Source organism: Maylandia zebra, linkage group LG7, assembly GCF_041146795.1.
Source record: "Maylandia zebra isolate NMK-2024a linkage group LG7, Mzebra_GT3a, whole genome shotgun sequence".
NCBI lineage: Eukaryota > Metazoa > Chordata > Actinopteri > Cichliformes > Cichlidae > Maylandia > Maylandia zebra.
Window position 1 is genome coordinate 43,980,069 of NC_135173.1, and position 23,512 is coordinate 44,003,580.

Below are 23,512 nucleotides of genomic sequence, written 5' to 3' on the forward strand. Positions count from 1 at the left end.
TAATATCTGGTTTAATAGTCGCCTAAAACATGTGCTCTACACATCATGAATTTGGGGTTGATGATGCCCCGGATACCTATCACTCCTTCTTCTCCTTGGAACTAAATACATGTGATTTTTCATCTTTAGCTCAGAATCATACACATGCTTAAAACTTGCAAACTGTCTATAGGTGGTTCAATTATAAAATAAATAATTTTATCTTGAACTCAATCAGGCTTTCAAAAACTGGGGGTGGTTATGAGAAGGTGACAACCACCTTCAAAAAAAATTATCATTTGTTTATTAATAGTTGAACAAAGTTTCAATGCAACTCAGTTATATTTATAAATAAAAATAGCAAACAATACAGTGAGTTTTGACATATGTAAATATACAATATAAAATGGTAAGGCAAAGAAAATCGGCAAGTACACATGCTAATCACAAAAATATCAGTCTAATCTTTTAGGTAGATTTTTAAGTAAAGACAACTAAACAGCGAATTTTAAATTTTTTATAAACTTCCGGTTGGACGTAAGATCTGCCTTGGCCAAGCGTTGTAGCCAAGGAGACCGAGCTTCTATTAAAAAAACAAAACAAAAAAAACTTTATTTATAGCAAGGACCGATATTAACATAAACTGCCTAAATACATTTAAAGTACAAGAAAACCGAAAACAAATCATTGGGGGATACATAATAGCAAAACACCATTTTTTAAGTTAAAGATAATAAATACAGTTTTACAAACAGTCTTGAATATTATGTAGGACTTCTACATTTAATTTGAGCAAAAACAAATTGAAACTAGAAAGTGCATTTTCTGAAGAAACTGCAGTGTGAATGCTTGAATCTGAATGTATGCACTGAAATGAATTAATTGCTGAATTTTGAGTTAAAAATATTGAATGAGATTAAAAAAAAACAAAAAGAAACCCCGAATTTAACCTGAAAACAAAGGCGCTGAACTGCTAAAAGCTGAAGGTTACACAGAAGAAGGAGTTGGAAAAAAACTGAAAATGTTTTAAATGTAAATTAGAAAACCCTAAGAAATGAGAAAAGAACATTTAGAGTCAGAAAACATCTGAATGAATATTAAAAGGTCATATTCTTTGAATCACTGAATGACTCAAATGTGATCCCTCCACTTTGATCCACACAGTTTAAAAAGTTTAAATGCCTGAGCTTTGAAAGACACGGTGTTGGAAAGAGAACAATAATGGCGACAATTTGAGGGTAAAATGATGGCTGTAACACTGTGGACACAGCAGCAGTTGAAAGAGAAGTGCTTAAGATGAATCTTGGCACAGTGGCAGGCAGAGCTCGTTAAGCAGGCAGGTGTGAGCCTGGTTGCTATAGTGACTGCACCCAATGGCTCCATACACACGTACACAGACATGCACCTCACTTTTGCTGCTTAAAATGAACAGAAAAGTCAGGCCCAAACAAATTCTTCCCAAATGAAAAGTACATGTCGTATTGACAAAATTCTTTCACCGTGAGCGACAGCCATGTCTAGTCTACCTAATTCTCAGTTTTCATGCCTGTGGAGTTTATTATATGGACGTGGTGACAGTGTAAAGACACCATGCTCTTCTGATTTTCAAACGAACCTTCTGAGCCATTTTAACATTAGAGTCTATGGAAGAGTTGGAGGGAGGAGGCTGTGCATTGGTGACATTTATGAAAGAACCATAACACCTAGTACAATAGTAAACACATTGGATGAAAGAGGACAGCCATGGCTACGTTTTGAGGGTAAAATCATACCTGTAGAGCAAACGCTGTGGACACAGCAGCAGTTTTAAAAAAGATTTTAAGATTAATTTTTTTGCTCCTCTCACTCTAGCAGTTGAGCTGTCTCACTCTAGCCCCAACATTCCGTCCCATACACACCCATTATAAACTCTGAAACGGGTGAAAAAACATCATGAAACTTAAACTGGAACTGAAGAAAAAGTATAATAGATATTGAAGAAAATATAATCTGATCAAACATTATTCAGCTTTAAATATTGTTCAGCTTTAAAGTTACTGTGCAACTGTGTAATAAAAATGTGCTCACGACTTTGGCCTTGAGAGCGATAAGAAGCGATCGCCTCATCCTGCAGGTGCAAGATATCTGCAAGCGAAGAGACTAGAACACCCAAGGCCGATTTCCTTTTATGGAGTTGTTTTTCTGCTAATGCAGCACTTTCCTCACAACCCCCTCCTGTAAGTTTTAGAGAATATATACCCATCCTCACAGCAAATCTTAGGAATCTCCTGATGTGAGCTGTGTTGAGAGGTTGTCTCTGTCTCAATAAAAGTTCACTGATTCCCCATCTGCCGCAGGTGTCCGGTTGTCTTCATTCTCCGCCAGCCTGGTTAAGTCAATTCCTCCTTAACATCTAAAAGAACCTATTTAATGAAGGAAGACGGGTTCACTTTGTGTTTAATATTATTCTATTGCTGTTGTTGTTTTTTTTTGTATCCTTCAATTGGCGTCACGAACAGGATCCGCTCCAGGTCAACTGGAACGGATGGGAGGACTTCGGCCGTGGTCTGAGTGAACGGAGTTTGGACAAAAGCTGTGTGCACACAAAAACAAGGTAAGCAGACCTTTTATTTCTGCTATATTGAACATTATAAAAATACTTAGTGTCCAAACTCCTAGTAATTCATAACCAAAATTGTCTGGCTTACTTAAGGCTTGTTGAGAATCAGACAAGTGAATAAGAAATAAGTGAATAAGAGATAAGTGAATAAGTGAATAAAGATAAGAGTGAACTGAGGTCTGACCACGGTTGCAGCCGACGGGTTGCTCTCCGGTGTCGGATACATACCTCAGTGCAGGTCTGGGACCTTGAAAGGGTTTATTAGTAACGCCTTTCTAAACAAATTAAGAGGTTAAAGGCCTTGAGAATATTTTTTAGTAATATTCTCTAAACTACAGAAGGGTTAGGAAGGCCCAGAGGACTTTATTAGAAAAGATCCTCTAAAACTTAAAAAGGAGAAGTACTGGTTGGAGTCCAAAGGAGGGGTCCCTTTGATCAATAGGAGAAAACGGATCTCTTCTTAAAACCCCGATGATTTTAGTGTTTTAAATGTTTTGATGTTCTGTTTGATATTGGACACACATAAATACACGCTGAATGCTTGCTGTGGAACACTGGGCAGGACAGTTTGGTTCTCCGTTGTTCACAGATTACACAATTAAAGGAACTAGGTTCCTCTTTTGGTTAAAATAATACACCACACATAGAATTTTTTTTTTTTTTTTTACACATTTATTACATACATAAGGAGGGTAATGAGTGACTGCAGGTAATGTATGAAGTGTGAATGAGACGTGTGAACAAGGTGACAACCAACTAGCACCCCTATCAGGAAGCTCTAGGCAAGGTTACCCGCCAGACTCCGGTTTGGTAGAAGCTTGGTAACACCTGAAGGGATATTTCAGTGCTGACTCACCTTTAAAGCAGCGCCCCAGCTGTTAGTGCCTAACAGAGGCAGAAACCCAGCTGGCCCAAATTCTCCTTTAAAATCAATAAAAGAACACTCCTCCATTGACAGTAAAATGGATGGAGAATTAGATCGAGAAACTAATGATGATGGTTGGGGTCCCGGTGTTATTCTTAGCACATTGGGAGAACAATTAACATGTGTTGAGACAGTCATCAACTCCACACACCAGCCTAAAGAAGCAAAAAAGCAGAAAGAGTCATTGAGGAAAACAGCTGAAAGGTTAATGAAAGAAAAGGGAAAGGACGAGGGGAGTAGTGGTAACTGGGGAATAATTTGGCAGAATAAGGCTATGCAGGCAAAAGAGAAAGAGGAAGAAGCCAACTCAGCAGCAGCAGGTGCAGGTGTGATGAGCGGGGTGAGACACAGAAAGGAAGCAGATAAGCACGCAGGCCGCAAAGCTAAATTTAATCACTGGGTGTGTTTATGGGAAACTGCAAAACCACACATGAAGAAAAATAGGTCTCAGCCACCTCCCTATTCTGCCTCAACTCCTCCCTCAGCAGGCATATATCCGGTACTTAATATCTCTGGTGGAATAATGACTATTGGAGAAGAACCGCCCGTAGCTCCAACTCCCATAGATACCAAGCATTTTTGCCCAGGAAGCTCCTCTCTGTCGGCGACATCCTCAGCTAGTAGTAGAGCCCCCTCTTCTATGTCCCATTGTTTTGCAACCGGATCTGAGGGCCTAACTGACCCCCCTGCGAGCGCACCATTTGCGGTTCGAATGAACAGACAGGAACCCACTGAACAACAATTAACTGATCAAGAAGCAGCATTACGCAGCTGCTTAAATGAACATAGGTCAGTGGTCCAGGTGAATAATCATGTTGCGTCAGCCCCTCTTTCCCGGTCCAACCCCTTTGCCGGCACTCCTGTCGCTGTTAAAGGAGATCTGACCGCTACTGCAAAAACTGAGCCTGGCACTTCACCAAATGTCACAGTTACCATGTCTTTGGTGGGCCGTCAGGATCCGGAAACACAGATGAGTTTAGCCCACGTTTTTGCTGACACTGCTACCCCACCAGGCGGGGAAGAAACTGAGGATACTGATGATGAACTCAGTGACCTTAACAATACACCCCCCTCTACCCCTCCCAGTTTAGGATATCAGACTAGATCTAAGGGCCCTGTGCCTCAGCCTCCAGGCATATTTCCCCTGGTCCAGACTAAAGCGCAACGTAGACCAGTGTATCAACCTTATTCATTCGGAGATGTCCAGGCCCTAGTGGACAAACTCCCTGACATAACGGAGGGAGGGAATGCCTGGTTGGCTGGTTTGGATAAATACACAGCTGGACAGGACCTCGCACTGGGAGATTTTAGAGCTATTATAACTAGGTGCACATCCCGATCTCAGGCAGCGGACCTGGAACAAAATGCGGGTACTACCATGCATGAGAACGAGGTGCCACTAATGCAGGCCTTGAGGTTTATTGGACCGGCCCTGCGCAAACAATTCCCACCCAAAAATCAAGGCACCTTACAGAAATTTAAATGGGAGGGAAAGCAAAATCCCACCCATTATCTAAATCAGGCTGTTGAAGACTGGGTGAACCATACAGGTCATCACCCCAGTAGGACTTGTTCACAGAGCATGTGGTTTAGAAGGGCGGTGCTGAGGGGCATTCCGGAGTCAGTAAGCCAGAAAATGGAGGATAATCCTGATTTGCAGGACTGTGACTTTGCAATCTGGAAGAAACATTTGATTTTTAATCTTAACAAAGTGCAGATTAAGTCTGATGATAAAGCGGAGAGCGTCGAAGATTTACAGTTGCAACTGTTGAAGGTTCAGCTGCAGAAAGCTAAAAACGACCTGGGTGGAAAAGGTGACAAGCCTAAAAAGCAGCTTGTGGCCGCTGCGGCTCCCCCTCCTGGTCCAGTTGCCCCTGATTTGTATCCGAACCCATGGCCAACTGATCCACAGCCCCCCCAGTATGGTGCTTATCACTCCCCGGCCCCTTATGGGCAGAGAGGTTCCCCATTTGGAGGAAACAGAGGTGGTTTCAGGGGAAGGGGTCAGATGGGAGGTGGTAGGGGAGGCCAGATGTATGTTTGTTTCCGGTGTGGACAACCTGGACACTGGGCTAAAGCGTGCCCTTTGAACCCGGCTGCTGGAAGAGGCAGGGGAGCCCGTGGTGGGCCCTATCAGCATCCTGGCCACAGAGGTGGACCTCGTGGTGCTGTAGTTGGAGTGCCCCCGGCCCCACAGATGCCTGTGATGGGGTGGGAGTACTACGAGGGTGGTCCCCAGCTATAGGACACCCCACAGACTGCCCAGGACGGTGAAGGGACAACGGCGGATCCTATGCTGTCCATAACTGTAGATAGAAGAAGAAGCAGCTTTTTAGTGGACACTGGAGCTACGTACTCCACCATTAAGGATGTTGCTCGTGAAAGACTTACTGACAGAGTGATTACAGTGGTGGGCATATCTGGGGAACCTAAAACTCTGCCTTACACCGTGCCCCTCCCCACAACGGTTGGAGATCAGACCTTGTTACACAGCTATGTTTGTTCAAAACAGGCGCCTGTGAATTTACTGGGAAGAGACTTGTTGATTAAATTAGGAGCCACAATACTCTGCTCTTCACAAGGCCTAACTGTGACTCTCCCTACTGGGGTTGTACTTCCCTGCTCTGATGGGCCAGAGGGAGGTGGTCAGTTTCTGCTGCAACCCTCCTCCTGTTTGGCGGACTCTGCTGACATCTACTGGGCATTATTGGAAGTTGAAACACCTGCTGAACCAGGAGTTTGTACTGCTTTTCAGCAATGGCGGCCGTGGCTCTCACTCCTACATCCTTATGTCCCTCCCCCTGACCCACCTCATGTTACACTGTTTTATGACAGGCATGACACCACCTGGTACCAGCACATGTTCCAAAAGCAGTGTGAGGGGCGGGCTTGGTCTCTGAACATGTCGTGCATTTTTGCGGCACCGGAGGGAGTGGCAGCAGCGGTTACTTTTACAACAGATCAATTACAGTGGTACATGATGTCTGATGAGGCAGCTCCCCATGTGTCACTGGCCTTACATCCTGGACACCAGGCTAAGGAGCTGGGTGGAATGGTTAAACGTTCCCTTGCGGCCACTGACTGGACACCTACAAAACTCCCACAGGTTTTGTTTTCTCCATCTACCAAGACATACCAAATTTTAAATGATTGCTTTAATTCCTCAACACTGCAACATGGAGTGGTCAGCGGGTCACATGGAAGAGAACACACAGACCACTGTGATGCTGCGCCTTTACTCGACTCTCTTCCAGATTGTTTGTGGTCCCTTGGACCCACAGATGTAGGTTTAGTTGATGTGGAGCCAGTCTCTTTTCAACTGTCATCTGCTACCCCTTTGTGGCAGCCTCAGTACCCACACAGACCGGAGGCTGAGGCTGGGATTGCAGAAACAATTTCTGGTTTGGTCACTGCCGGTGTCTTGGAGCCCTCCTGCTCTAAGTGGAACACGCCCATCCTACCCGTTGAGAAAAAAGGCACGGGGAAGTTCAGAATGGCACATGATTTGAGAAGGATTAATGCCTTACTTGGCACTCCTACTTTGCCTGTGCCTAATCCTTATGTTGCCTTGACCAACCTCCCACCATCTCATGCCTGGTTCACCTGCATTGACTTGGCTAATGCCTTTTTCTGCCTCCCACTTCGTGAGTCACTGCGTGACATTTTCTCATTTACATTTAGAGGCCGACAATGGCGTTACACTCGCTTACCACAGGGATTTGCCCTCTCCCCAGGACTGTTTAATCAGTGTTTGAAAGAACTTTTACAAACCAGCCCACTACCATCTGACTGTATGTTAATACAATATGTGGATGACCTTTTGCTGTCTGCCCCCACGGCTGACATCTGTTTGGAGGCCACCAGAGTGGTACTTCACCACCTGGCCAACACAGGTTTTAAAGTGAGCAAAAACAAACTACAGATTGCAAGAAAACAGGTTTCTTTTCTAGGCCGCATGGTCTCACAGTCCGGTATTTCCTTGTCCCCAGAACACAGGAACTCCATTTTGCACCATCCAAAACCTCTAACTGTAAAAGACATGTTGTCATTTTTGGGCCTGACTGGTTACAGCAGGACCTATGTCCCAGACTATGTTGGCCTTACTTCCCCTTTGCGCGTTTTGGTAAATGAACAAGGCATGAGAAACCTCTCTGCTCCCCTCTCATGGACTACAGAAACAGAACAGGCGTTTATAAAGTTAAAACAACAGCTTTCTGTCGCCTCTGACCTTGCTGTGCCAGATTATGCTTTGCCTTTTCATCTTGATGTTTCTGGAACTGGAACCCATATCAATGGTATCCTGTTCCAGAAAAAAGGGGGAGAGAGAAAAGTGTTGACATATGTAAGCGTAATGCTTGACAACACTGAAAAACGCCACCCACCGTGCACACAACACGTTTCTGGACTTGCAAAAATCATTCAGAAAACAGCACACATAGTGATGAACCACCCACTAAAAATTTTGACATCACACAGTGTGGTGGCCTACGTCTCCTCACAGGCCTTCACACTCACTTCACTCAGGCAGAGACGCCTCAGTACCATTTTGGAAGCACCACACATCACCTACTCACATGAAGGCATAAACATGGCTGATCACATGGGATCAGGGGAACCACATATGTGTGAAGAGGTTGTGCAGGTACAGGAGAAAATCAGGCCAGATTTGCAGGCAGAACCTCTAATGGATGCAGAAAAAGATTGGTTCACAGATGGATGTTGTTTCAGAACTGAAAGTGGAATGTTGAAGGCTGCATGGGCAATAGTGGAACAGACAGACATGAGATGGAAAACAGTGAAAGCAGAGCAGTTGACAGGACAACAGTCTGCACAGAGAGCTGAACTGAGAGCGGTGATTGAAGCCTTAAGGATGGGAAAGGGACAGAAAGTGAATATATACAGTGATTCAGCTTATGCTGTGGGAGCAGTGCATGTGGAGCTCAAGCAGTGGCTAAGAGCTGGTTTTTTGACAGCCAGCGGAAAGCCTATTAAACATGAGATAGAAATGAGGGAATTAGCGGAAGTACTGTTGTTACCTGTTAAGGTGGCAGTGGTAAAATGCAAAGGACACAGTGCCGGATTGGACTTAGTGGCATTAGGTAACAAACAGGCCGACTTAGTAGCTAAGCAGACAGCTGGTTACTTACCCTCCCTGATTATGGTAATGGACCCAGAAGCCACACCCCCTCCAGAAAGACCACCCATACAACTAGGCCTAGCCACAATCAGAGAGTTACAGGACAAAGCCAGCCCCCAGGAAAAATCATTATGGGTAACAAGAGGGGCCACAAACACAGATGTTTGGCGTGGCCCAGATGGAAGGCCCATTCTACCGCCAGGGGTCAGACAGACAGCAATGGAAGAGGCACATGGAGTGGGGCATGTGGGACCTGCACAAATGATGAGGAACTTAGCCGCCTGGTGGCACCCTTATCTAAAAGACATGACAAAATACATGGTTAAAACCTGTAAGGAGTGCAACCAATTTGGAATCAAGCCCGCCTTCAAGCCAATAGCAGGGTACTTCCCCATCCCACTTTGCCCAGGGAAAGAAATAATCATTGATTACACAGACATGGTGGACAGAGTAGGTAGTTACAGGTACCTGCTGGTGGCTGTGGATGCATTTTCAGGTTGGCCAGAAGCCTGGCCGACAGCAAGTGAAAACAGTGGAACTGTGGTGAAGTGTCTGATTAATCATTATATACCACAGCATGGGTTTCCCGAGGTCATAAGGTCGGACAATGGTTCACATTTCAGGAACCACGATCTGCAGAGGGTTGAAGCCGCATTAGGTTTGAAACATAAGTTTGGCTCAGTTTACCACCCCCAATCCCAGGGGAAAGTGGAAAGGATGAATCAAACTCTAAAAACTAAATTGGCTAAAATCTGTGCACAGACCAAATTAGATTGGGTTAAGGCATTGCCTCTTGCATTAATGTCCATAAGATGCTCAGTAAATCAAACCTCTGGTTACACTCCATTTGAGTTGGAGCATGGCAGGCCTTTTCCTGGCCCCTCCTCTCGCCTGTTAATGTCGGATGAAGCTGATTCAGACCTCGATCCGAGGACATATTATAACATGCTCCGCAGTTTTGTTGCCCAGTATTCCTCACAGGTCGCTGAAAGAAACCAGCAAGAGCTGAAAGAGGCGGCTACACCTGGAATGGACTACGTCCTCCTGAAAGTCACAAAGAGAAAGTGGGCTGAGCCTCGCTGGACAGGCCCTTACCGCATAACAGAGCGGACCTCCCACGCTGTCAGGCTCGAAGGGAAAGGTGACACCTGGTTTCATTACACACAGTGCGCTGCTGCCACCGAACCAGGAAGAACCTTGAGAGAGGTGCAGAAGGACCTGTCAGAAGGAGCTGCAACAGCATCACCAACCACTTGAGGGAGCCAAAACTCAACCTACAAGCCGGCTGGTTACAAAAGGGGGTGTTCTTCATACTGAACTAAACATTTTTATTTTTCTATTTTTAACATCTTTTATGACTTTGCTTTTATATTGGCTTGAGTTTTTAAGATTTACATTTTACATTGCAATAGTTTTAACCGCTGAAAGCTCATTTAAAGTTGTGTCACTGATACTTTTTGTTGCTCTTTAACTCCTAGAACACGCCCTTGGCGAGGTGGGGGGAACTGGACCACCTTTCTGTGCCCCATCATCCTCTATTAGAAGACATCCAAGCTAAGTAAACATGTCTTGGCCCTTTCCCCCTGAAATGACAGGCAGGCAAAGATGTTGCGTCTTTGTTTGCTTCCTGGCCCTGGGTCTCATTCCCATTGGCATAATCCTGATCTGTGAAGGGCCCCCGAAACTTCTGACACCTTCAAGTTCAAAAGCTTCGCCCCCTTCTGACAGTCCCAATCTGACAAATGTAGCCCCTAGGGTCTTGCCCACCACTTCCTCTCCAGTTTTGCCCACGCCCGATCCATTTAGAAAGAAACGAGACACGGTTACCTCCTGTACCCCAAGTACGACTAGGATGATTACTCTCTGTGTCCCCAACAATAAAAGTTGGGTAGTCGAAATAGATTTCGCTAGCTTCCCAGTCACTCCCGTCACCAAAGACCAAGGGGGGGATCTTTTTAACCTTGCAGTACATCTCTCCTCCTCAGTGTGGTATATAACCCTGGGAGGTTGGCATCAGTGGAAGTGGTCCAGTTTAGTGTCAGAAACGGACCTCGATTGGTCCAAGCACTCTAGGGGTCGGGCTTTGCACTGGAGAAACCAAAATATGCTCAGAATAGCAAAAAACCGGATCTTTCAGGCTTAATTTTTACCCTAAAGGATCTGGCCTTGACCTCCTGTCAACAATTTATACTTGCCCCTTGGACTGATCGCACCGCCCTGTATTGGCAAATGGAAATATGCCCTAGCGTTGGTGCAGCTCCAAGCTCTGTAGTTAAAGATGATAATCCCACCTTTAATGGCCCTCCGGTGACATATACAAACGGGGGGAGAAACGGCCGAATACGCATTGTAGACACAAATAAAATGTCTAAAGATGACCTCTTCCAAATTCTAACCGGTATTTCTGGAGCAACAAACAACTGGTTACTACTAGCTGAACAAGCTGCTGACAAGACGGCTTCCGACTGCATAGTGTGTATGGGAGCCCGCCCCACTTTAAGAGTGGTACCGGCGCCAGTCAATAGTGCATGCCTCCTGCATCTTATGAACAATACAAAACGAGGTCATTGCTCATATCTGGAAAACCACTTTCCTAAAACTCAACGCTCGGTCTCTAATAAACCACCTTTCTTTTCTTCAGATGTAGCTGTGAACAATTTCACTTGTATTAACCTGACTGGCAATGCAGTAAAACTAGGTAGCTTGAACTCTTCTTGGTGCACTGAGATGACGGTTATGAAACCAAACTTCCGACCTACGGCTAGGGCTGATTTGTGGTGGTGGTGTGGCAATAACAAGTTATATGATGGTTTCCCTCGGGATGCGTCAGGTCTTTGCGCTCTCATAACTCTTATTTTACCTGTTTTAGTCACTCCAGTAGATCTCTCTATAGAAGTACACGAAGTTGGCCTCCCATCCTCCTCTGAACGCCGCTCTAAACGTTCTCTAATCCCAGGTTCAGCTCATAATCCAACCTATATTGATGCTGTAGGTATACCCCGTGGGGTCCCCGATGAATATAAACTGCGAGACCAGGTTAAAGCAGGCTGGGCCTCGATACTTTGGATGGTTGAAATAAATGCGAATGTAGACAGAATTAACTACATTCACTTTAATGTGCAACTGTTGGCTAATTACACTCGAGATGGTTTTGAAGCTGTGCATGCACAGTTATCTGCCACTTCCCTAATGGCTTTCCAAAACAGGGTCGCAACGGATTTTCTCCTCGCAGAAAGAGGCGGAGTCTGCAGCCTTTTTGGTCAGGAGTGCTGTACCTATATCCCCAATAACACAGCTCCTGATGGTTCCCTCACTAAAGCTATTACTGGTCTCACAGCTCTTACTGTTAAAATGAAGGAACACTCGGGCGTTGATACTGCCATGTGGGACTCTTGGCTTAACATGTTTGGCAAATATAAGGCCCTTGTAGCTTCCATCCTAGTTTCCATCTCAGTTTTTGTTGCTGTCCTAGTCACCTGCGGTTGCTGTTGTATTCCATGCATTCGATCCCTCTTCCAGAGACTGATTGTTACAGCTCTCACTCCTGAGGATAAGGATCTCGCCCGGCAGATGCCTTTATTGGCTAGTCAACTTCCCACCTCCTCGCCAACGGATGATGAAAACTCTGATCGTGAGGGTGACGAACATTATCGTCTTTCTCTTGTTTAAATGCTTCTAGAATGGTTGTTTCTCTGTGGTGTTTTGTATTAGGCTTGTTATTAATTGTTTCCCTCACCCACTTCCTCTTGAAGGATATATCTGGTTGAACTGTGTCTGGTCGGGTTGTGAGGGTTAAGCGATGTTCTCAGGGTCTCCGGACTTAAGCCTGAGCGAATGTGTACTCCCACCACTGGATATAAATTGTTTTTTTTCCACACCCCTTCCTCACGTTTTACCATATTCACTTTTGAATGTCCTTAGCAGTTACCGTTCTGGGTTTATTTTACTGTTGATTTATTCTTTCACATTTTCACGTTTATATCTCTCATTATTATAGTATACTCTGTACTCTCCACATTTTTATCATTACTTATGCTTTTTGGTTGCTGGGTTACAGGAACTGTTAATTTTGTGTCACTACCCTGGTTGCACTGACTCGTTGTATCCTTGTGTGCAGGACAGCTGTTACTGCTTTCGTCTGGAACCGAGACTGCTTGCAGCCGACCCCTGGGCAGGGTGGTGCCTGGACTCTTTTCTCCTCATCTGCAATGACAGATAAAGACAAATGATAAGACCCGAGGAGTTTTTCGAGCCAGGCTTCGACACGTCTCTGTGTTCCTTTGAATGTTACTTATTTTTGTGTGTTGACCCATTTAAGATGGGTCAAAAGGGGGATTTGAAGAAAATATAATCTGATCAAACATTATTCAGCTTTAAATATTGTTCAGCTTTAAAGTTACTGTGCAACTGTGTAATAAAAATGTGCTCACGACTTTGGCCTTGAGAGCGATAAGAAGCGATCGCCTCATCCTGCAGGTGCAAGATATCTGCAAGCGAAGAGACTAGAACACCCAAGGCCGATTTCCTTTTATGGAGTTGTTTTTCTGCTAATGCAGCACTTTCCTCACAACCCCCTCCTGTAAGTTTTAGAGAATATATACCCATCCTCACAGCAAATCTTAGGAATCTCCTGATGTGAGCTGTGTTGAGAGGTTGTCTCTGTCTCAATAAAAGTTCACTGATTCCCCATCTGCCGCAGGTGTCCGGTTGTCTTCATTCTCCGCCAGCCTGGTTAAGTCAATTCCTCCTTAACATCTAAAAGAACCTATTTAATGAAGGAAGACGGGTTCACTTTGTGTTTAATATTATTCTATTGCTGTTGTTGTTTTTTTTTGTATCCTTCAATATTGAAAAGATAAATACAAGTTGAATAGTTGAATGTCTTGTCTTCGTTTTAAAGTTTGAATGGTGGCTCTATGTCAACGTATGTTGAAGTAGATACAGTTTAAAAATGAGTAAGTTGAATGAGGATTTGAAGGGTCTCCCCATTGAAATACATTATAAATTTTTGTTAAATAAAGTTGAATAAAATTAAAAATATAAATGTTAAAAATGAGAAAAGTAGAAGCAGTCATGTCCAAAAGAATAGGAATCTAACGGTGTTTGAATGGTTTTTCTAAGTTGAACGGTTTTGAAGGAGTTAGATGCCAAAAAACGTACGGAATATATAATAATAACTAGAAAGTGCATTTTCTGAAGAAACTGCAGTGTGAATGCTTGAATCTGAATGTATGCACTGAAATGAATTAATTACTGAATTTTGAGTTAAAAATATTGAATGAGATAAAAAAAAAAAACCCGAATTTAACCTGAAAACAAAGGTGCTGAACTGCTAAAAGCTGAACGTTACACAGAAGAAGAAGTTGGAAAAAAACTGAAAATGTTTTAAATGTAAATTAGAAAACCCTAAGAAATGAGAAAAGAACATTTAGAGTCAGAAAACATCTGAATGAATATTAAAAGGTCATATTCTTTGAATCACTGAATGACTCAAATGTGATCCCTCCACTTTGATCCACACAGTTTAAAAAGTTTAAATGCCTGAGCTTTGAAAGACACGGTGTTGGAAAGAGAACAATAATGGCGACAATTTGAGGGTAAAATGATGGCTGTAACACTGTGGACACAGCAGCAGTTGAAAGAGAAGTGCTTAAGATGAATCTTGGCACAGTGGCAGGCAGAGCTCGTTAAGCAGGCAGGTGTGAGCCTGGTTGCTATAGTGACCGCACCCAATGGCTCCATACACACGTACACAGACATGCGCCTCACTTTTGCTGCTTAAAATGAACAGAAAAGTCAGGCCGAAACAAATCGCTCCCAAATGAAAAGTAAAAGTCGTATTGACAAAATTCTTTCACCGTGAGCGACAGCAATGTCTAGTCTACCTAATTCTCAGTTTTCATGCCTGTGGAGCTTATTATATGGACGTGGTGACAGTGGAAAGACACCATGCTCTTCTGATTTTCAAACGAACCTTCTGAGCCATTTTAACATTAGAGTCTATGGAAGAGTTGGAGGGAGGAGGCTGTGCATTGGTGACATTTATGAAAGAACCATAACACCTAGTACAATAGTAAACACATTGGATGAAAGAGGACAGCCATGGCTACGTTTTGAGGGTAAAATCATACCTGTAGAGCAAACGCTGCGGACACAGCAGCAGTTTTAAAAAAGATTTTAAGATTAATTTTTTTGCTCCTCTCACTCTAGCAGTTAAGCTGCCTCACTCTAGCCCCAACATTCCGTCCCATACACACCCATTATAAACTCTGAAACGGGTGAAAAAACATCATGAAACTTAAACTGGAACTGAAGAAAAAGTATAAAAGATATTGAAAAGATAAATACAAGTTGAATAGTTGAATGTCTTGTCTTCGTTTTAAAGTTTGAATGGTGGCTCTATGTCAATGTATGTGGAAGTAGTAAGAGTTTAAAAATGAGTAAGTTGAATGAGGATTTGAAGGGTCTCCCCATTGAAATACATTATAAATTTTTGTTGAATAAAGTTGAATAAAATTAAAAATATAAATGTTAAAAATATGAAAAATAGAAGCAGTGTTGTCCAAAAGAATAGGAATCTAACGGTGTTTGAATGGTTTTTCTAAGTTGAACGGTTTTGAAGGAGTAGGCTTACAAAAAACGTACGGAAAAATAAAATATAACTAGAAAGTGCATTTTCTGAAGAAACTGCAGTGTGAATGCTTGAATCTGAATGTAAGCACTGAAATGAATTAATTGCTGAATTTTGAGTTAAAAATATTGAATGAGATAAAAAAAAAAAAACGAATTTAACCTGAAAACAAAGGTGCTGAACTGCTAAAAGCTGAAGGTTACACAGAAGAAGAAGTTGGAAAAAAACTGAAAATGTTTTAAATGTAAATTAGAAAACCCTAAGAACTGAGAAAAGAACATTTAGAGTCACAAAACATCTGAAAGAATATTAAAAGGTCCTATTCTTTGAATCACTGAATGACTAAAATCCCTCCACTTGGATCCACACAGTTTAAAAAATTGAAAAGTCTGAGCTTTGACAGACACAGTGTTGGAAAGAGAAGAACGATGGCGACGTTTTGAGGGTAAAATGATGGCTGTAACACTGTGGACACAGCAGCAGTTGAAAGAGAAGTGTTTAAGATGAATCTTGGCAGAGTGGCAGGCAGAGGTCGTTAAGCAGGCAGGTGTGAGCCTGGTTGCTATAGTGACTGCACCCAATGGCTCCATACACACGCACACAGACATGCACCTCACTTTTGCTGCTTAAAATGAACAGAAAAGTCAGGCCGAAACAAATCGTTCCCAAATGAAAAGTAAAAGTCGTATTGACGAAATTCTTTCACCGTGAGCGACAGCAGCTTCTAGTCTACTGAATTCTCAGTTTTCATGCCTGTGGAGTTTATTATATGGACGTGGTGACAGTGGAAAGACACCATGCTCTTCTGATTTTCAAACCAACCTTCTGAGCCATTTTAACATTAGAGTCTATGGAAGAGTTGGAGGGAGGAGGCTGTGCATTGGTGACATTTATGAAAGAACCATAACACCTAGTACAATAGTAAACACATTGGATGAAAGAGGACAGCGATGGCTACGTTTTGAGGGTAAAATCATACCTGTAGAGCAAACGCTGCGGACACAGCAGCAGTTTTAAAAAAGATTTTAAGATTAATTTTTTTGCTCCTCTCACTCTAGCAGTTGAGCTGTCTCACTCTAGCCCCAACATTCCGTCCCATACACACCCATTATAAACTCTGAAACGGGTGAAAAAACATCATGAAACTTAAACTGGAACTGAAGAAAAAGTATAATAGATATTGAAAAGATAAATACAAGTTGAATAGTTGAATGTCTTGTCTTCGTTTTAAAGTTTGAATGGTGGCTCTATGTCAATGTATGTGGAAGTAGATACAGTTTAAAGAGGAGGAATTTGAATGAGAATTTGAAGGGTCTCCCCATTGAAATACATTATAAATTTTTGTTGAAAAAAGTTGAATAAAATTAAAAATATAAATGTTAGAAATGAGAAAAATAGAAGCAGTCATGTCCAAAATAATAGGAATCTAACGGTGTTTGAATGGTTTTTCTAAGTTGAACGGTTTTGAAGGAGTTAGATGCCAAAAAACGTACGGAAGATGATATAATAATAAAGATTAGAAGAACAATACTGTGAATGCTTTTCAAGCATTCACACTAATAACTAGAAAGTGCATTTTCTGAAGAAACTGCAGTGTGAATGCTTGAATCTGAATGTATGCACTGAAATGAATTAATTGCTGAATTTTGAGTTAAAAATATTGAATGAGATAAAAAAAAAAAACAAAAAAAAAAACGAATTTAACCTGAAAACAAAGGTGCTGAACTGCTAAAAGCTGAAGGTTACACAGAAGAAGGAGTTGGAAAAAAACTGAAAATGTTTTAAATGTAAATTAGAAAACCCTAAGAAATGAGAAAAGAACATTTAGAGTCAGAAAACATCTGAATGAATATTAAAAGGTCATATTCTTTGAATCACTGAATGACTCAAATGTGATCCCTCCACTTTGATCCACACAGTTTAAAAAGTTTAAATGCCTGAGCTTTGAAAGATACGGTGTTGGAAAGAGAACAATAATGGCGACAATTTGAGGGTAAAATGATGGCTGTGACACTGTGGACACAGCAGCAGTTGAAAGAGAAGTGCTTAAGATGAATCTTGGTACAGTGGCAGGCAGAGCTCGTTAAGCAGGCAGGTGTGAGCCTGGTTGCTATAGTGACCGCACCCAATGGCTCCATACACACGTACACAGACATGCGCCTCACTTTTGCTGCTTAAAATGAACAGAAAAGTCAGGCCGAAACAAATCGTTCCCAAATGAAAAGTAAAAGTCGTATTGACAAAATTCTTTCACCGTGAGCGACAGCAGCTTCTAGTCTACTGAATTCTCAGTTTTCATGCCTGTGGAGTTTATTATATGGACGTGGTGACAGTGGAAAGACACCATGCTCTTCTGATTTTCAAACGAACCTTCTGAGCCATTTTAACATTAGAGTCTATGGAAGAGTTGGAGGGAGGAGGCTGTGCATTGGTGACATTTACGAAAGAACCATAACACCTAGGACAATAGTAAACACATTGGATGAAAGAGGACAGCCATGGCTACGTTTTGAGGGTAAAATCATACCTGTAGAGCAAACGCTGCGGACACAGCAGCAGTTTTAAAAAAGATTTTAAGATTAATTTTTTTGCTCCTCTCACTCTAGCAGTTGAGCTGCCTCACTCTAGCCCCAACATTCCGTCCCATACACACCCATTATAAACTCTGAAACGGGTGAAAAAACATCATGAAACTTAAACTGGAACTGAAGAAAAAGTATAATAGATATTGAAAAGATAAATACAAGTTGAATAGTTGAATGTCTTGTCTTCGTTTTAAAGTTTGAATGGTGGCTCTATGTGAACGTATGTTGAAGTAGTAAGAGTTTAAAAATGAGTAAGTTGAATGAGAATTTGAAGGGTCTCCCCATTGAAATACATGGGAAATTTTTGTTGAATAAAGTTGAATAAAATTAAAAATATAAATGTTAAAAATGAGAAAAATAGAAGCAATGTTGTCCAAAATAATAGGAATCTAACGATGTTTGAATGGTTTTTCTAAGTTGAACGGTTTTGAAGGAGTAGGCTTTCAAAAAACGTACGGAAAAATAAAATATAATAATAAAGATTAGAAGAACAATACTGTGAATGCTTTTCAAGCATTCACACTAATAACTAGAAAGTGCATTTTCTGAAGAAACTGCAGTGTGAATGCTTGAATCTGAATGTATGCATTGAAATGAAATAATTACTGAATTTAAGTTAAAAATTTTGAATGAGATAAAAAAAAAACCCCGAATTTAACCTGAAAACAAAAGTGCTGAACTGCTAAAAGCTGAAGGTTACACAGAAGAAGAAGTTGGAAAAAAGCTGAAAATGTTTTAATTGTAAATTAGAAAAACCTAAGAAATGAGAAAAGAACATTTAGAGTCAGAAAACATCTGAAAGAATATTAAAAGGTCATATTCTTTGAATCACTGAATGACTAAAATGTGATCCCTCCACTTGGACCCACACAGTTTAAAAAGTTTACATCTCTGAGCTTTGAAAGACAAGGTGTTGGAAAGAGAACAATAATGGCGACAATTTGAGGGTAAAATGATGGCTGTAACACTGTGGACACAGCAGCAGTTGAAAGAGAAGTGCTTAAGATGAATCTTGGTACAGTGGCAGGCAGAGCTCGTTAAGCAGGCAGGTGTGAGCCTGGTTGCTATAGTGACCGCACCCAATGGCTCCATACACACGGACACAGACATGCACCTCACTTTTGCTGCTTAAAATGAACAGAAAAGTCAGGCCGAAACAAATCGTTCCCAAATGAAAAGTAAAAGTCGTACTGACAAAATTCTTTCACTGTGAGCGACAGCAATGTCTAGTCTACCAAATTCTCAGTTTTCATGTCTGTGGAGTTTATTATATGGACGTGGTGACAGTGGAAAGACACCATGCTCTTCTGATTTTCAAACGAACCTTCTGAGCCATTTTAACATTAGAGTCTATGGAAGAGTTGGAGGGAGGAGGCTGTGCATTGGTGACATTTATGAAAGAACCATAACACCTAGTACAATAGTAAACACATTGGATGAAAGAGGACAGCCATGGCTACGTTTTGAGGGTAAAATCATACCTGTAGAGCAAACGCTGCGGACACAGCAGCAGTTTTAAAAAAGATTTTAAGATTATTTTTTTTGCTCCTCTCACTCTAGCAGTTGAGCTGCCTCACTCTAGCCCCAACATTCCGTCCCATACACACCCATTATAAACTCTGAAACGGGTGAAAAAACATCATGAAACTTAAACTGGAACTGAAGAAAAAGTATAATAGATATTGAAAAGATAAATACAAGTTGAATAGTTGAATGTCTTGTCTTCGTTTTAAAGTTTGAATGGTGGCTCTATGTGAACGTATGTTGAAGTAGTAAGAGTTTAAAAATGAGTAAGTTGAATGAGAATTTGAAGGGTCTCCCCATTGAAATACATGGGAAATTTTTGTTGAATAAAGTTGAATAAAATTAAAAATATAAATGTTAAAAATGAGAAAAATACAAGCAATCATGTCCAAAAGAATAGGAATCTAACGATGTTTGAATGGTTTTTCTAAGTTGAACGGTTTTGAAGGAGTAGGCTTTCAAAAAACGTACGGAATAGATAAAATATAATAATAAAGATTAGAAGAACAATACTGTGAATGCTTTTCAAGCATTCACACTAATAATAACTAGAAAGTGCATTTTCTGAAGAAACTGCAGTGTGAATGCTTGAATCTGAATGTATGCACTGAAATGAATTAATTGCTGAATTTTGAGTTAAAAATATTGAATGAAATTTTAAAAAAAAACAAAAAAAAACAACGAATTTAACCTGAAAACAAAGGTGCTGAACTGCTAAAAGCTGAAGGTTACACAGAAGAAGGAGTTGGAAAAAAGCTGAAAATGTTTTAAATGTAAATTAGAAAACCCTAAGAAATGAGAAAAGAACATTTAGAGTCAGAAAACATCTGAATGAATATTAAAAGTTCATATTCTTTGAATCACTGAATGAAGAAAATGTGATCCCTCCACTTTGATCCACACAGTTTAAAAAGTTTAAATGTCTGAGCTTTGAAAGACAAGATGTTGGAAAGAGAACAACGATGGCGACGTTTTGAGGGTAAAATGATGGCTTTAACACTGTGGACACAGCAGCAGTTGAAAGAGAAGTGTTTAAGATGAATCTTGGCAGAGTGGCAGGCAGAGCTCGTTAAGCAGGCAGGTGTGAGCCTGGTTGCTATAGTGACCGCACCCAATGGCTCCATACACACGACACAGACATGCACCTCACTTTTGCTGCTTAAAATGAACAGAAAAGTCAGGCCGAAACAAATCGTTCCCAAATGAAAAGTAAAAGTCGTATTGACAAAATTCTTTCACTGTGAGCGACAGCAATGTCTAGTCTACCAAATTCTCAGTTTTCATGTCTGTGGAGTTTATTATATGGACGTGGTGACAGTGGAAAGACACCATGCTCTTCTGATTTTCAAACGAACCTTCTGAGCCATTTTAACATTAGAGTCTATGGAAGAGTTGGAGGGAGGAGGCTGTGCATTGGTGACATTTATGAAAGAACCATAACACCTAGGACAATAGTAAACACATTGGATGAAAGAGGACAGCCATGGCTACGTTTTGAGGGTAAAATCACACCTGTAGAGCAAACGCTGCGGACACAGCAGCAGTTTTAAAAAAGATTTTAAGATTAATTTTTTTGCTCCTCTCACTCTAGCAGTTGAGCTGTCTCACTCTAGCCCCAACATTCCGTCCCATACACACCCATTATAAATTTTGAAACGGGTGAAAAAACATCATGAAACTTAAACTGGAACTGAAGAAAAAGTATAATAGATATTGAAAAGATAAATACAAGTTGAATAGTTGAATGTCTTGTCTTCGTTTTAAAGTTTGAATGGTGGCTCTATGTCAATGTATGTGGAAGTAGTAAGAGTTTAAAAATGAGTAAGTTGAATGAGAATTTGAAGGGTCTCCCCATTGAAATACATTATAAATTTTTGTTGAATAAAGTTGAATAAAATTAAAAATATAAATGTTAAAAATGAGAAAAATAGAAGCAGTCATGTCCAAAATAATAGGAATCTAACGATGTTTGAATGGTTTTTCTAAGTTGAACGGTTTTGAAGGAGTAGGCTTTCAAAAAACGTACGGAATAAGAAAATATAATAATAAAGATTAGAAGAACAATACTGTGAATGCTTTTCAAGCATTCACACTAATAAAGATTAGAATAACAATACTGTGAATGCTTTTCAAGCATTCACACTAACTAGAAAGTGCATTTTCTGAAGAAACTGCAGTGTGAATGCTTGAATCTGAATGTATGCACTGAAATGAATTAATTGCTGAATTTTAAGTTAAAAATGTTGAATGAGATGAAAAATACAGAAATTTGTACCCGGAAAAAAAAAAGTGCTGAACTGCTAAAAGCTGAAAACCACACAGAAGAAGTTGGAAAATAGCTGAAAATGTTTTAAATGTAAATTAGAAAACCCTAAGAAATGAGAAAAGAACATTTAGAGTCAGAAAACATCTGAAAGAATATTAAAAGGTCATATTCTTTGAATCACTGAATGAAGAAAATGTGATCCCTCCACTTGGACCCACACAGTTTAAAAAGTTTACATCTCTGAGCTTTGAAAGAGAAGATGTTGGAAAGAGAACAATAATGGCGACAATTTGAGGGTAAAATGATGGCTGTAACACTGTGGACACAGCAGCAGTTGAAAGAGAAGTGCTTAAGATGAATCTTGGTACAGTGGCAGGCAGAGCTCGTTAAGCAGGCAGGTGTGAGCCTGGTTGCTATAGTGACCGCACCCAATGGCTCCATACACACGTACACAGACATGCGCCTCACTTTTGCTGCTTAAAATGAACAGAAAAGTCAGGCCGAAACAAATCGTTCCCAAATGAAAAGTAAAAGTCGTATTGACAAAATTCTTTCACCGTGAGCGACAGCAGCTTCTAGTCTACTGAATTCTCAGTTTTCATGCCTGTGGAGTTTATTATATGGACGTGGTGACAGTGGAAAGACACCATGCTCTTCTGATTTTCAAACGAACCTTCTGAGCCATTTTAACATTAGAGTCTATGGAAGAGTTGGAGGGAGGAGGCTGTGCATTGGTGACATTTATGAAAGAACCATAACACCTAGTACAATAGTAAACACATTGGATGAAAGAGGACAGCCATGGCTACGTTTTGAGGGTAAAATCATACCTGTAGAGCAAACGCTGCGGACACAGCAGCAGTTTTAAAAAAGATTTTAAGATTAATTTTTTTGCTCCTCTCACTCTAGCAGTTGAGCTGCCTCACTCTAGCCCCAACATTCCGTCCCATACACACCCATTATAAACTCTGAAACGGGTGAAAAAACATCATGAAACTTAAACTGGAACTGAAGAAAAAGTATAATAGATATTGAAAAGATAAATACAAGTTGAATAGTTGAATGTCTTGTCTTCGTTTTAAAGTTTGAATGGTGGCTCTATGTGAACGTATGTGGAAGTAGTAGGAGTTTAAAAATGAGTAAGTTGAATGAGAATTTGAAGGGTCTCCCCATTGAAATACATGGGAAATTTTTGTTGAATAAAGTTGAATAAAATTAAAAATATAAATGTTAAAAATGAGAAAAGTAGAAGCAGTCATGTCCAAAAGAATAGGAATCTAATTGTGTTTGAATGGTTTTTCTAAGTTGAACGGTTTTGAAGGAGTAGGAGTACAAAAAACGTACGGAATAGATAAAATATAATAACTAGAAAGTGCACTTTCTGAAGAAACTGCAGTGTGAATGCTTGAATCTGAATGTATGCACTGAAATGAATTAATTGCTGAATTTTGAGTTAAAAATATTGAATGAGATTTAAAAAAAACAAAAAAAAAAAACGAATTTAACCTGAAAACAAAGGTGCTGAACTGCTAAAAGCTGAAGGTTACACAGAAGAAGGAGTTGGAAAAAAAACTGAAAATGTTTTAAATGTAAATTAGAAAACCCTAAGAAATGAGAAAAGAACATTTAGAGTCAGAAAACATCTGAATGAATATTAAAAGGTCATATTCTTTGAATCACTGAATGACTCAAATGTGATCCCTCCACTTTGATCCACACAGTTTAAAAAGTTTACATCTCTGAGCTTTGAAAGACAAGATGTTGGAAAGAGAACAATAATGGCGACAATTTGAGGGTAAAATGATGGCTGTAACACTGTGGACACAGCAGCAGTTGAAAGAGAAGTGTTTAAGATGAATTTTGGCA